Genomic DNA, 13721 nt, shown 5'->3' with positions numbered 1-13721 from the left:
GAAATATCAAAGCTGAAGGATGTTAAGAAGCATCACTCAACCAAAGGATTCAGTTGTCAAATGAGTTTGGGAAATACGGGTTTACACAAAATTAAATCAGCTTCTTTGCTTAGATTTTCTTTGAGCCTTTACTCTGAATATGTGTGTTGTAAAGCTCCCAGAAAGGTCCACAGTGTTCTTCAAATTTCTGGGATCCTGGGTCACCTTTTTTAAGGTAGGCATCTTGCAAGGCTGGTGTTCTCCATAGCACATGGTATGGAATCTGCTCAAAGCAATGTGGAGGCATTAGTGATCTCTCCGAGGGGGATTGTATCATCTGAAGTTCATTTTAAAAGATTCTCTGGTCTTCTGAAGAATGAACTGTGGCAAGACCAGAGGCAAGAAGACCAAGTTAAAGACAGATGCAACAGTTTAGGCAGGAGATGATGAGAGCTTGACCCCAAGAACACAGAACAAAGAACCATGAAATGCAGCTGACATTTCAGAGGTAGAACTTGTCAAAGCAGCAATTAGAGGTATACAGGCTGTGCCCTACCCAGGGACAGCTGGCCAAGTAGGTCACAGGGCACTGAATCTGGCCCACACTCTTTGTTCCCATCCAGGAAGGCCACCTATTTCTAAGCCACAGCTAGCTGTGTCCCCAGTTAATAACTGAGGAGTTGTGGAAAGAAAGCAAGAGATTCATTCAATGTGACTCATAATTTTTTAAATGACTATATGGCTAAAGAAGCCTTAATTTTTTAAAATTTCTTTTAATTCTTCTAAAAAGATAGTACCCAAAGTAATAAGTATATGAAGGAATAATGAATGTGCCACTCTATTGCTCTGAATAGTCTCTACCAAAAGCCATGGTGTATCTCCAACACACATTAAAATAGCCATCCTATCATTACACAGAGATTTTTTTTACAAAAACCTTGAACCAAGGGTTACAAACTCAAATGTCTACACAGCCCACTCGGGCATCCTATAGCAGGCTGAATGTTCACAAATTAAACTTACAGGAGAGTACTTCACTTGTAAAAAGAAATATGCTGTCTTTCATTTGTCTTTGAATATGAAGTCTTCTCCATCTATTTTTTATAACCAGTTTTGATATGGGAATATGGGTAGTGAGCAATATTTCTCTATTCCAAGAAAACGCTCTGGACAGTACTGGTGACTGACAACTCGCATGGCTGCAGTGTTAGGCACACAACAGGGAAGGGTGGGCCAGTTATTCTGATTTTTCAGGAGGATCTGGTGATTTGAATTTTCATGTGAAATTTCTGTAGTTTTAAATGTTGACAGAAATTTTTACAATAAACAGTGTAGGCCAAAACACACACACAGACACACACACACATCTCTGAGCCACTGGTTGATGATTTCTACCTTAGTTCATGTGGGCCTAATTTTTTTTTTAAGTTGATGGATTCAAAATTTATCTTTTTTAGGAAGACAAGGTGTTAAATGACCTGCTCAGTTGCTCTGCAAACCCATGTTGAATTGCTGAGTGAGAGGAGAAAAGCTGTGTTTCCTGAGCTAATGATTAGAACATGTTCTTATTTTTGCATTAAATCTTTACTGTGGGAAGAAAGACCTTTAAATCTGGTGCCTGCAGGAGTGTAGTGCTTAAATCCAAACAGCATCATCATTGAAGGTGAGGCATGAGAGTCTGCCAGGATAACAATTACATGGAGTGTGAGGTCCGGTGCTGTAAATAGGGGGAGGCTACGAATATGCACTTTCCATTGTAATTCCTGTCTGGTGGATTCTGTTTCTCACAGAGGGGAATGTGGAATAGTATACTAAGTAAGGTCTTGGTGTCAGGGGAAATGGGAAATAGTGAAGAGAGCTTTAGTTTTGGGGCTAAAATGATGTCACATCTTGGTTCATGGCAGAACCTTCCTAATGGCTCACATGTGAGCCCATAGATTGGACCCATGTGTTTGAAAAGAGGAGTTCACACATGTGTGGTAATCACCATCCTTCTAAAGAAACTTTGAGGAGGTGTTTAGTTCCTGCTGATAGGGAAGATTAGAATCAAGAAGGTTTTATGAATAGAAAATGATGAGCAGATGAGCCTGGAAGGAAATGGAAATGTGATGAGATTAGTAGCTGATATATACCTCTCTGCAGGGGAAAAAAGCTTTAAGAGATGTCAGGCTGGGAAATGCTTTATTTCCTGAAGTGCAAAGAAGAGATTTGGACAAAGCTGTAATCTCAGCAGCCGCTGCCAAAGTGAATTGGTCAAGGATCTTTTTAAAGAACGGCCATTTAGCAGTTGCTGGATCTAACCATGGCGAGGAAAAGATGCCTTCATTGTCCTGAGATGCAATGTTCACACATGCATTCAACCAACAAATGTTTATTGGGGACCAGCTATGTGCCCACGCTGTGCTGTAGCCCCTGGAGTGGCTTGCAGACCTGTGGGAATCAACACCCTGCAGAAAACAGACCACAGGTGCTTAGAAAAGGTCTGTGATTAGATTCTGTCCCGGGGGCTCCACAGTATTGTGGCATCTTTGGGAAAAGAGGATTACAAAAATGAATGGTGTGGCCCCAACATCTAGGTACTATGGTTCCACTCACATGTTTCCAATCATAGCACACCTATAGCTTATGCCTGTTTAAAAACGTTTTAGGAAAACTGAGCTTTCTGAAAGACAATCCAGAGTAAATGCTCATCTGATTTATCTAATCTATTGCAGTGGATTTTCTTGTTTCCTTTGTAAAGGGCCTTCCCTGTACAAAGGGAATACACCTCTTTCTCTTGAGAAAACTTCTCTGTGCCTCCTAGACTCACCTCTTCCCAAAAGGTGACCTACCTTCCTGATTTCCTTATTTGTTTCCTCCCCTTCTTGTCTTCCCAGCCTCACTCTATACTGAGTCCTTTCTTCCCTTTTTCCTTTTTCCTTCCTCTTGTCTCGTCCTTCTTTCCTCCTTTCTTTTTAATTCCTAATTCCTTTCTTCTTATTTCAGAGAAAGATACTTCCCTATAAAATAAACCATTTCTATAAATTTATTCAACTTAGCAAGTGTACATCTCCTGAAACACCTGACTTACTGAAACTGGAAATAGCAGGGACACTACTATTTCACAGTCCAGAGAACATGTTCCTCAATGGTACCTAAAAGCAAACATGGGGGCGAGGGGGTCGGTACAGAAGGCAGGATGGTAAGTAACCAGAGCACCTACCCACCTCCAAATACTCGACTCTTAATGCTAAATCATAGGTCGAATAGATCACATGTAATAAAACCCAGAGCTGATGGTTTAAGGCTGGCTTAATTCTTTTCCTCCATGGAAAATATGGGTCATAGTACATGTTAATTTTAGCTCAGTGATTTCACCTTTCAGAAGGTTTATCTTTAAGAGTTGTTCCTCCTTAGAGACCTACCCTTTAATTTACTTAGGGTAGGTCTCTATGTTTGTACATAGTTTTCTTTTCAGAAAAGGCTGAAGATGCTTGTCTTCCCAACTGTGCCACAGCCTAGGCCCATAGGCAGACAGGTCTGAATTCCAGCCCCCACCTTGGTATCAGCCCCTGAATATTCTTTGAGAAAGATCATTTCTCTGTTTTTCCACTTGTGAAGAGGAGATAGAGTTGTTTTCAACCTCTCTGTTCTCTTGGAAGGATTAAGTATTTAATGTTTATGAAACATTTTGCAAATTAAAAATATGTATAACATCTACTCTAAACACATTCCTTTTTTAAGGGTTTAACATTCTGAAAAATACCTAAATCAAAACCTCTGCAATATTGAAATCGCATGCCTGAGGATTTATGAATGCAGGTCATATTATGAATGCAGTGCTGGAAGGGCAGCTTGGAGTTGTGGAACCGATGTCTTGGAAGACTGAGGTTATTGCTAGTAATATGCTGCTGGGCTGTGAAGCTCATCTGTCTATACTGTTTTCTCATCTGTAAAACTAGTGGACTGAACCAGAACAAAGTATAAGCTCTCACTTACTCTAGAGTTCTTTTAACGCCTCATGACTCTATGCTTTCCTGAGTATAATAGAGGTAGGGAAGGGAAGTTTCCCTTTGCTGTGTTCTTCCGTACATGTGAAAACATGGCAGGAGTAAGAAAATGCTCAACAGTGGGTCCTGTCACCTGTCAGCCTACATGCGGGGTGACTGACAATGGAGACACCTAAGCACACATAAGGGGGGAAAGCTGTGCTATCTGCAACTGCTCTTATAAGAAACTAGTGAAACTAGATAGGCTTCCTCACTGAAATTAATGTTCAATAGTCATAGCATCTAAAACCCTACCCTTAGAAAGTGTGTCCTTTGGATCCAGTGATCTCTAGACATAATGTTTTAAAATGCAGCCAGATCCAAGAGAAGAGTAGCATACTTATAATATTAGTAATTTATTACAGGGCTTCCTAATCTTTTTCCTAGATGGCACACACAAAATCTGATAATATTTGTATAATATCTTTAGGTAAAGAGAAAGGCTAACCCCAGCCAGAGGTGAGTAGCCCTGGGGTCCAGCTCCATGCGGTTATACCCATCTACCCAAGAGTTAGGAGGGTTGATGTTGCTGCATATCTGTAATCCACTTGACACTGGGAGTTGGAAGCTATGACTTAGTTGAAGTAGCTCTATCTCTGATTTCTTCCTTGCACAAAATCTATTAGCTGGACCCTAAGACTTTTGATAATAAAAGGGAGGAGGGAAAAATAAACTGCTTTTGATTTTCATCTTTTGCTTTAGAAGAATGTCAGGTACTAAAATAGCTTATAGCAATCAAGAGATTCAGGATAAATAAGGGCACAGGGTACTTGAGAAGAAGAAGTATTTCCAGAACAGAGAGAAGGGATGCATCAGCCAAGTATGAGCTCAGAGATACTTGGTATTTGGGATGTGTTCAGCCAGCTGGTGGCAGCTGGATTAACAGTAACTGTGCTCTGGGGAGCTGCATCTTGGATGTGCTGAGACCACAGCCCACCTGTCATGTGTAGAGTAACCTGTTTGTCTACTGCAGCTTCAGGGTGCAGCTGGCACAGTGGAGCAGCCGCAGCCCACACGCCATCTACTTGCCATCCTTACTAAAACTATGGGCTGGGCCTATGAAGGAGCGTGTTCGAACTGTATTCAGAGGAAGAAGAATGTGGCCACTCTCACTATCTGAAGCAAGCATTTAGGTGAGAGGAAGCATGGTGTAGAGGTTAAGGGCACAGACCCTGGACCAGGTTGAATTCATTTTACTTCATCTTTCATGTTTCTAATCTGTAGTATGGGGACAACCATTCCTCCTTCTCCCAGGACTGACCAGACACAAATGAGTTAATATTTGTGAAGCATGTAGAAGAAAGAGGGCCTGCACATAGTAAACACCAAGTGCCTGAAAAATAAGAGGCAACAGGAATTGGGGACCACCCAGCCCTTCCACCCTTCCATCTTCTTCATCAGGGAGAAGGGTAGAGCAGGTTTTGTAAAGAGGAGCTGAAGATGTGGACATATAGCAAGGTAGCAGAGGAAGATGTAGCTGCACTATATAAATTGGGGTCTTGGACCTTGGAGAGCTGATAGAAGTTGCTGTCATGAGCCATACCTAGTGGAAGTTTTTAAGCAATTGAGGAAAATAGGAAAGGTGTGCAAAGACTGGAGACAGTCAAAGATGGTCCCAATGATCAAAGGAGGGAAAAGCTGGATTCTAGAAGCATGGCTACGAGCTAGATTTTGATCCAAAGCCACACTTGGGGATAGAATTTTACACAGATGGTTAACAGATGCCTCTATCTCTACACAGGCTGTGTAAGGCATGGACCAGAGCATGAGCTGTGATGCCAAAATGACTTGGGTGCAGACCCGAGTTCTGTCACTTACTGGCTGAGTGGCCTTGCAAAAGTTACCTAACTCTGAAGTTCATTGTCTCCAGTCGAAAAATAGAAATGGCAAAATCTACAGTGTTCCTGTGAAAAATAGTGATGATGTAAATGACTGTGCCAAGGATTGAGCAAAGAAGGTATACAATAAGTGATATTTTGCCACTATAACAACAGAGGCAGCAGAACACATGGTTTAGGACAGAGATCAGCAAATGTGTCTGTAAAAGGCCACATATTTTAGGCCTCTGCTTCAACTATTCAACTATGCCTTACAGCAGCAAAGCAGCCATAGATAATATGCATAGATAATATGAATGGGAATGGCTGCCTCCCAATAAAACTTTATTCACAAAAACAAGGCCCAGATTTGGTTGTAACTTGCTAATCCCTGTTGCAAAGCCCAGTTGCCAGGATTAAAATAGGCTCTGCTACATATGAGCAGTGTGACTTTGAACACATTCATAAATTCAATTTCTTTATCTATGAAATATATGTAATAATAGTAACTATCTCATGAGGTTGTTTTAACAAATAAAGGAATTAAAGGAACAATAAAGCAGCATGAAATTCAATTTCTTTATTTATGAAATATATGTAATAATAGTAAGTATCCCATGAGATTGTTTTAATATAAATAAAGGAATTAAAGAAACAATAAAGCAGCATGAGCTGGCCTCTCACAGTGAGTCCTTGATACAGGGTAAGCTTTTGATGCCCATTACTTGTCATCGTTATGATTATTGCAACAATCTAGATTAGAAGTCCAAGTCTCCAGTAACATAAAATTTAATAAGGACAAATGTAAAATCTTGCAGTTTGGCCCCCAAAAGGAAAGCACACATTAAGAGTTTATTGCTTTTCACAGGAAAAAGACCTAAGTAGTTTAATTCTTTCATGTCACAAAGCTGTGTGACAGGACTGTCATCCAAAATAAGTAGCGTCATGGACTGAATAAATACATGTGAGGTTGTCTGTAGGACTACACAAGCAGCTTGCACAGATCTGAATAAGTTGAGCATGCTATTGTTTTGTCCTGGCCTTTGTATTTTAAGAAGGAAGCTGGTATATGAGAAAACACCTGAAAGAAGTAACCAGTATAATGAATAACAATTCATTATGTGTAATGAATGACCTGAGAAATGATTATATGAATTAGACTCTTTCAGGCTTGAGTGAGGAATCTCAAATATACTTAAGGGTTTTATGAGTATGGCAATTTTAAAATATGGCCCCCTAAATTACTTAACTCTCCTCTCATAAAGTAGGGCTTATGACCCTTCTCCTTGAACCTGAACTCTGAGACTGTTAGTGAGTAACATGGATCGCATGATGCTGTGCCAGCTTCTCAGCCTTAAGAAATTAGCACCTGTTACTTTCTGTGCTTTAGGCCCTTTGCTCTTAGAATGTAGCCACTATGCTGTGAGGAAGCACAAGCCACACAAAAAGGCCACTTGTAAGTACAGGGGCTACTCACCTCAGCTGCACCGGAGGTCCTAGCCAGTGGCCATCATCAGCTAACAGCTATATTTAATGACTAGAGGCTCAGCTACCTATGACTGCGTTTGCATGAGAAACTCGAAGGAAGAGCTGCCTCATTCAACCCCTAGAACCAGGAGAGACAATAAGAGGATTATGGTTATTTTAAGCCACTTATTATGGGGTTAAACCACAGTAGATAACTGAAACAATATGGAAGAGGAATTTGACTTTTTCTGCATAGTTTTGAAGAGCAGTAGTTCATCAAGCTACAGGCAGTCTAGGCTAAATATAGACAAGTAGATTCAGGCTCAATATTATGAAGAGCTTCGTAAAAATTAAAGCTATCAATTAATAAATGGGCTGTTTTGAGTTGTTATTGAAAAAATCTAAGCTGTGGCTAAATGATTGCAGGTCTGGATATTATAGAGGATCTGAGGCATGGGAGAGGAGAATTCAATAGGAATCCATGTATATTTGTTGGTTGGTTTATTTCTCAATTTGCCTGGAAGAGAGTTTTGTAATGAGAAGGCACTGGATGAATAATTCATTAATAACAAATATTTATTGAATGCTTACTACACCTACTGTTATAGATGCTAGGGATACATCTGTGAACAAAACAAATGAAAATCTATGCTTTATGGATCTCAGGTTCTAATAGAGGCAGACATGTAATAAGTAAGCATATATATGTTTATATATGAAAAGTTAAACCACATAAAGATAAAGGGTCAAAGACAAAGAAGGAGCAGTTAGAGAAGGTATGTAATCCCTGAAGAGAGTTTTTTTTTAAATATAGTGGCCTGTAAACAGACATTAATTTTTGATAAATTAATGGTTGAGGAGAATGATGGAATTGAACTCTCCATCTTAGAAACAATTCAATATATTCTCAGACCCTCATGTAATCACTGGGGACAAGTCAATGACAAGACACAAGGTGTCAGTTCTAAGTCAGCTTACATATTATATTTTACTGCAGGGAGACAACAAAAATAAATGTGTTAGGCAATTTCAGTGAGTGAGAAGTGTAGCCTTCCACCAGATGCCATAACTTCAGAATTCCCAGTGTTTATCCATATTTTGTTTTATAAAACTTCTTCATCTTCCACAGATAGACTGAAAAACATGTTCCTGTTTGTAATGTTGTCATAATCCATTGGGTCATGTTGATTACCTTCTGGTTCTGCCTGGTATTCACAGACCACGAGGGTACCATAGAAAATTGAAATGGATTGTGTTATTCTTTCAGTGGTACTGAACTATTTGTGGTTCCTTTTGCTAGCTATAAACAATGGAAGAAATTAATCTTCCAGGCTTTTGATTAATTGCCAAACTACTGATTATTGACCAATGATGAGAACAGAAAATCTAAGTTCAAATGGCTCGGTATTTTCTAGTCAGGTTGTGGCAAAACAAGAAGACAATAGATAGTTTCTAAACAATGGCTAATTCTTTGCATCATTAGTGAAAAATGCAGAGGAAGAGAAAAAAGGGACTTATCGCAATTAATTGCTTTGATCTCCACTGCTGCTACTTCTTCCTTATAAGCTAATTCCTGATGATGTGATGAGGCCTATGGCAGTATTAAGTATGAAGTCTAAGAATATGATGGAAACATCTAAGTACAGGCATCTAGGTACAAACATGACTGGACACGTGAAGGGGTCTAGGAAATGTTGACCTTAAACAGATAGACTGCCAGATATTTCTCTAGCAAAACAAAGAAAGAATTTGAAAACAACAAAGAATTTTAGTTTGGGGCATGTGGTCTAAAGGTGAACCACACAAAAAATCCAGAGAAACAACGGAGAGGAATGCTGTTTTAAAGACTTGGGAGGTGCTGTGGTAAATGAAGAGTCCATTGGAGCTAACTGAAAGCTGTAAGTATATATGATGAGGTCTGTCCAAAAAAGTCCAGCCATTGTTAATATAATAAGAACAGATTGCACCACATTGATGTAAACTGGCAGCCAAGGAGAATGGACTGGAATGCACATGCATGAATAGTGATGGTGGCAGATGCTGTTGAGTGAGCATGTGTACTGTGTGGCTGTTGCATTCAAAACGACTGGCAAGTAAAGCAATGAATCTGCATCAAATTTTCCATTAAGCATGAGCATTCCTCTGCGAAAACTATTTGGATGATTCAGAAGGCCGCAGCTATAGGCAACTGGTGATTAACAGCTTCATCATGACCACGGCCCACTCATGCATCATGTCTCATGCAGTTATTTTGTGAAACATCAAATCACCCAGGTGACTCAGCCCCACTACAGCCCAAATTTGGTGCCCTTTGCCTTCTGGCTTTTTCCAAAACTAAAATCACCTTTGAAAGGGAAGGGATTTCAGACCATTGATGAGATTCAGGAAAATACGATAGGGCAGCTGATGATGATTGTGTGAATTATGTGAGGTCCCAAGGTGCCTACTCTGAAGGCGACTGAGGAGTCACTGTCCTAGGTACAGTGTTTCTTGTATCTTGTATCTTCTTCAATAAATGTCTCTATATTTCATAGTACATGGCTGGATATCTTCTGCACAGACCTCATATGTAACCTTTCATTAGCTGAGTTATGGCAGTCTCTCATTGGCTGAGCTGTTACTGGGCAAGGGGAAATCTTTTCTTCCTCCTGCTGAGGTAGTAATTTGGTATCATGCCCTGTTGAAGATGTAAGGTATATATCATATCTCTTTCTGTTCAGATCAGTAATATGTGTTGAGTGACATGTGTGTGAGTTGTCTCTCTTTAGCCTCCCAGCTCCATTTTAACTGAGCTTTATGTTTATGAATTTTCACAGAAATAATAATGGAAATTAAGACATAGTTCAGTTCAGGAAACATTTATTAGGAGTATACCAGGTTCCGGGAAGGAGATGAAAAAGACAAGGTCTGTGCCTTTGAATAGCTCACAATGAACTGAAGGAGCCAAACAGATGAATAGATCATGTCAGTAGATTTTAGATAAGTGACCAGCACACTTTTAGAATTGCCTAGAAATCATTAAAGAGTAATGGTGGGATTACCAGTATTCTCAATAATGTAAGTTGGTTATGAACTGCAGAGTACATGGTTGAAACTTTGTCTATCTCTACCTGAATCCCATTCATAGAATCCTAGAGTGAGAAGCATTTGAAAGATAATATGTTATCAGTTTCTTTGTTATAGTTGAGGAACAGAGACCCTTCAGGATCTGAATGTGCTCTCTATTTATTATCGTAGGGAAGAGTTTTGGGTAAATTGACTCTTAATTTTATTCAACAATACTTATTTGGCACTTAGGGCTGTACCAGCTGCCAGAACTTAACAATGAATAAGAGACCATCCCTCATCTCAAACTGCTCAAGGTCTGAAATGACTGAGTAAGACCAATGAGCAGACATGTAAAAAATAAGATGGTATTTAGTGCCCTGGAGCCATGCACACAGTGGAGTGGCAACAAGGTGATGGTGCCTACTTCAGTGTGCAGAAGGCAAGAATGGCTTTGTAGAAGGAATGTTTGAATGGAAGCTTCCAGAATGAGTCAGGTGTTTTCCCAACAGAAGGCACTCATAGAGACCAACAGCTGTGCAATGGGATGGAGGTGTAAGAGCACAGCATGCTCGGGACTTCCCAGGCTCACAATGTAAGTGAGCACAGAGGGAGGGAGAGAGGCAGATAGTGATTGTCCATTGATAATCAAGGCCAGCCAGCTCCTTGTCCCCAAGGAGGCCCTGAAGAGTGGTGTGCAGGTCAGATTTTTGAGAAAGAAATAACACTTTACAACAGTGAAGGCTAGGGGCAGGGATGCCAGGAGACTAATGTGGTAGTCCAAGCATGGTGCAAGTGAGGTCTGTCCATAGGGCAGTGTGGCAGAGGAGACTGGCATAGGGCGTGCACATGAGAAACACATGACGGCCTCTAAGTTTGGTTGGATGTGGGTAGTTAGACAGAGCAGGGATTCTAGATGGATTCCCAGGATTCTGGTGTGAACCAGTGTGAGGGTAGATGGGGGTATCATTCATTGAGACAATGAAAATAGGAGAAGGAGGAGGTTTGAGGATAGTGATTTCAGTCTGTGATTGGGGGTGTTGGGGTACATGTGAGAGGGCCAGAGAGTAGATTCCTACTAAATAGTTGAACGTTTGTTTGGAAATGGGGAATGAGGCTTAGGTGCAGAAGTACACAATGGAGAATTATCAGCACATAGGTGGCAATCAAAGCCATTGGTAAGAAGATGAAAGAGATACAGACCAAAAGCAGGAAGGACACCTTGTAGTGATGTTATAGAGGCCCTTGAATGCTCTATGGAGTGTTTTACAAGGCAAGACTGCTTTGGCTAAAGAAACTGTGTAAGTAGGAGCTGCCTTAAAGCTTCATTCATTAAATAAGCATATGTATAGCATGTTCTATGTGGCTTGACATGGGTGAGAGCAGTGAACAAAAAGCAGACTCTGTTTTGCCCTTATGCAGCCTATCAATTTAGGTTGGAGAATAATGTATGTAGTTAATTTCCACAATAGGAAGTACTATAAAAGGGAAGTACTTAGGGCAATTTAACAGTACATAATTTGGAAGGGGATTAGGTGAAGGGGCTGGCACTTGACCTGTGGGGTCAGGGGAGGCATCCCTGAGGAAGTGACATTTCAGCTGGACCTAAAGGATAAGTAGGCAAGATCCAGGGGGAGGGATGGGGAGAGCACTCTAGGGAAAGAGGATGTCATGTGCAAAAGCCCTAAGATGGAAGCATGTGCTGCAGGACCTAAAGGACGCCTGTGCAGCCCGCAGGAGCAAGAGAGCTGGGTGCTTGAGGTTAGGTGGTGACATAGGTGACCCACTTCCCTATGGCACACCTGGGAGCTGCTCCAGGAGCCTGTGCCACTGTCCCCCTTCCCTGCTTGCACACACCTCAAGCACCTGAATTTGTCGATCCAGGTTTACTCCAAAGGAAAACATTTTTACAAGAGCAGCACCCTCAAGTGAGCAGTGAACCACAGCCAAGAGAGTTGCTCTTTTCCTTGGCAGCCACCTGGCCTCAAACCAGCACCAGAGCTCCATTTCAGAGCTCACCATGGGGCTGACGAGCAATGAGGAGGTGATTTTGTGCATGGTGAAGACTGAGAGTTGTATGGATTTGGAAAGAGGCTGTTCAAGCAGAAAAGAGAGGCAGAGGAGTTGAGCAGCCAAGAAATCAATGTGTTTCAGTCCACACAGATCACCTGGGAGTATAACATTTTAGTTTGGCAGCAGCAGAACATGGCTCTTCAGAACTCAGCCTATCTAGGAATTAGCTCAAGAGTCAAAATTCAGCCTTGGCACATGTTGGCCTTGATGTTGTCAGGTGTGCGTGCATGTGTGTGTGTGTGTGTGTGTGTGTGTGTGTGTGTGTGAAACATAACAAACCAATTGGGAAAATAACCTTGGAAGGGAACTTGATTTATTTTTGAAAGAAAGCAAGAACTCTGAAAAAGCCACCCTCCTAGGCACCTTATAAAAGAAACTAAACTAGATTGTAATTCCATTTTGCAAAAGTCTTTAATTTGCCAAATTTTTGGCCTTTTCCCCCCATTATTCCTGTCAGGTTGGTTTATTAGGTAAAAAACTGGATGACCAGGTGCTGTAATTCACTGTTGTTTTTCTCCTGTTGATGACGAGTGCATCTGCATGTTCCTTCCAGTCTCCAAAAACATATTTTGATGTAATAAGCTGTCGTATTCAAGGTAATGATGTGAAGATTAAGTATAGGTCTTCCAGGTTTTGTGGTAAAACTAAATTGCCAAAAATTCAATAGTTGGCTTTAGCACTTGATAACAATGGGACCGCTGTGCCTCTATTTTCTCATCTATAAACTGGGAATAAATAAACCCATTCCACTTACCAAAAAGGGTGTTTTGGAAAGTCAATAAGATAATGTATGAAGAGTGCTTTATATACTGTGACACCATCCACATGTTAAGTATGAATATGATAGTAATTCTCATCACTATGACTAAGAAGATTATTCACAGTAAAACTCAAAAACTTTTTACATCTGCCATGCAAAAATTTTTATATGTGTGCCCTTCATATCTCTCCTCTTTCTGTTTTCACAGACATACGTATAATAGCATCTTAGAGATATGGGAAGGGGTATCCATTTTTCAGAAGAAAAAAGTTATCTTGTGACTGTCAAAATCATACTTTAACTGTCAAATATGGTTCCAACCAGACATCAAAATTGTGAAGTGTATATCTCAGTTTCCTTTTGTTTATTAACAATGCAAATGTCACAAATTTTATGCAAAGATGGAAGAGAAAGAAAAGAAAAGAAATGGTGAAAAATTTGAATGGTAATGGCCAAGGATTAGAAGAAACACCCATGGGTTAACATATCATACTTGTTGCATTGTTCTTTGTGTCTATTGTGGGGAGCATAGTTTAGGTCTAGTTACTCTGC

At 40.5% G+C, this 13721-nt stretch overlaps 1 protein-coding gene across 2 annotated transcripts in view; it reads left to right on the top strand.

The window, feature by feature from the left end:
- Positions 1-13721, top strand: part of FAT3 (FAT atypical cadherin 3) — a 640331-nt gene that overhangs the window by 493206 nt on the left and 133404 nt on the right. The window lies entirely within an intron of this gene.

The sequence above is a fragment of the Phyllostomus discolor genome, chromosome 6, assembly GCF_004126475.2.
Source record: "Phyllostomus discolor isolate MPI-MPIP mPhyDis1 chromosome 6, mPhyDis1.pri.v3, whole genome shotgun sequence".
Taxonomy (NCBI): domain Eukaryota; kingdom Metazoa; phylum Chordata; class Mammalia; order Chiroptera; family Phyllostomidae; genus Phyllostomus; species Phyllostomus discolor.
Note: the sequence above shows the minus strand (reverse complement) of the source record. Positions and strands in the feature narration are given on the sequence as shown.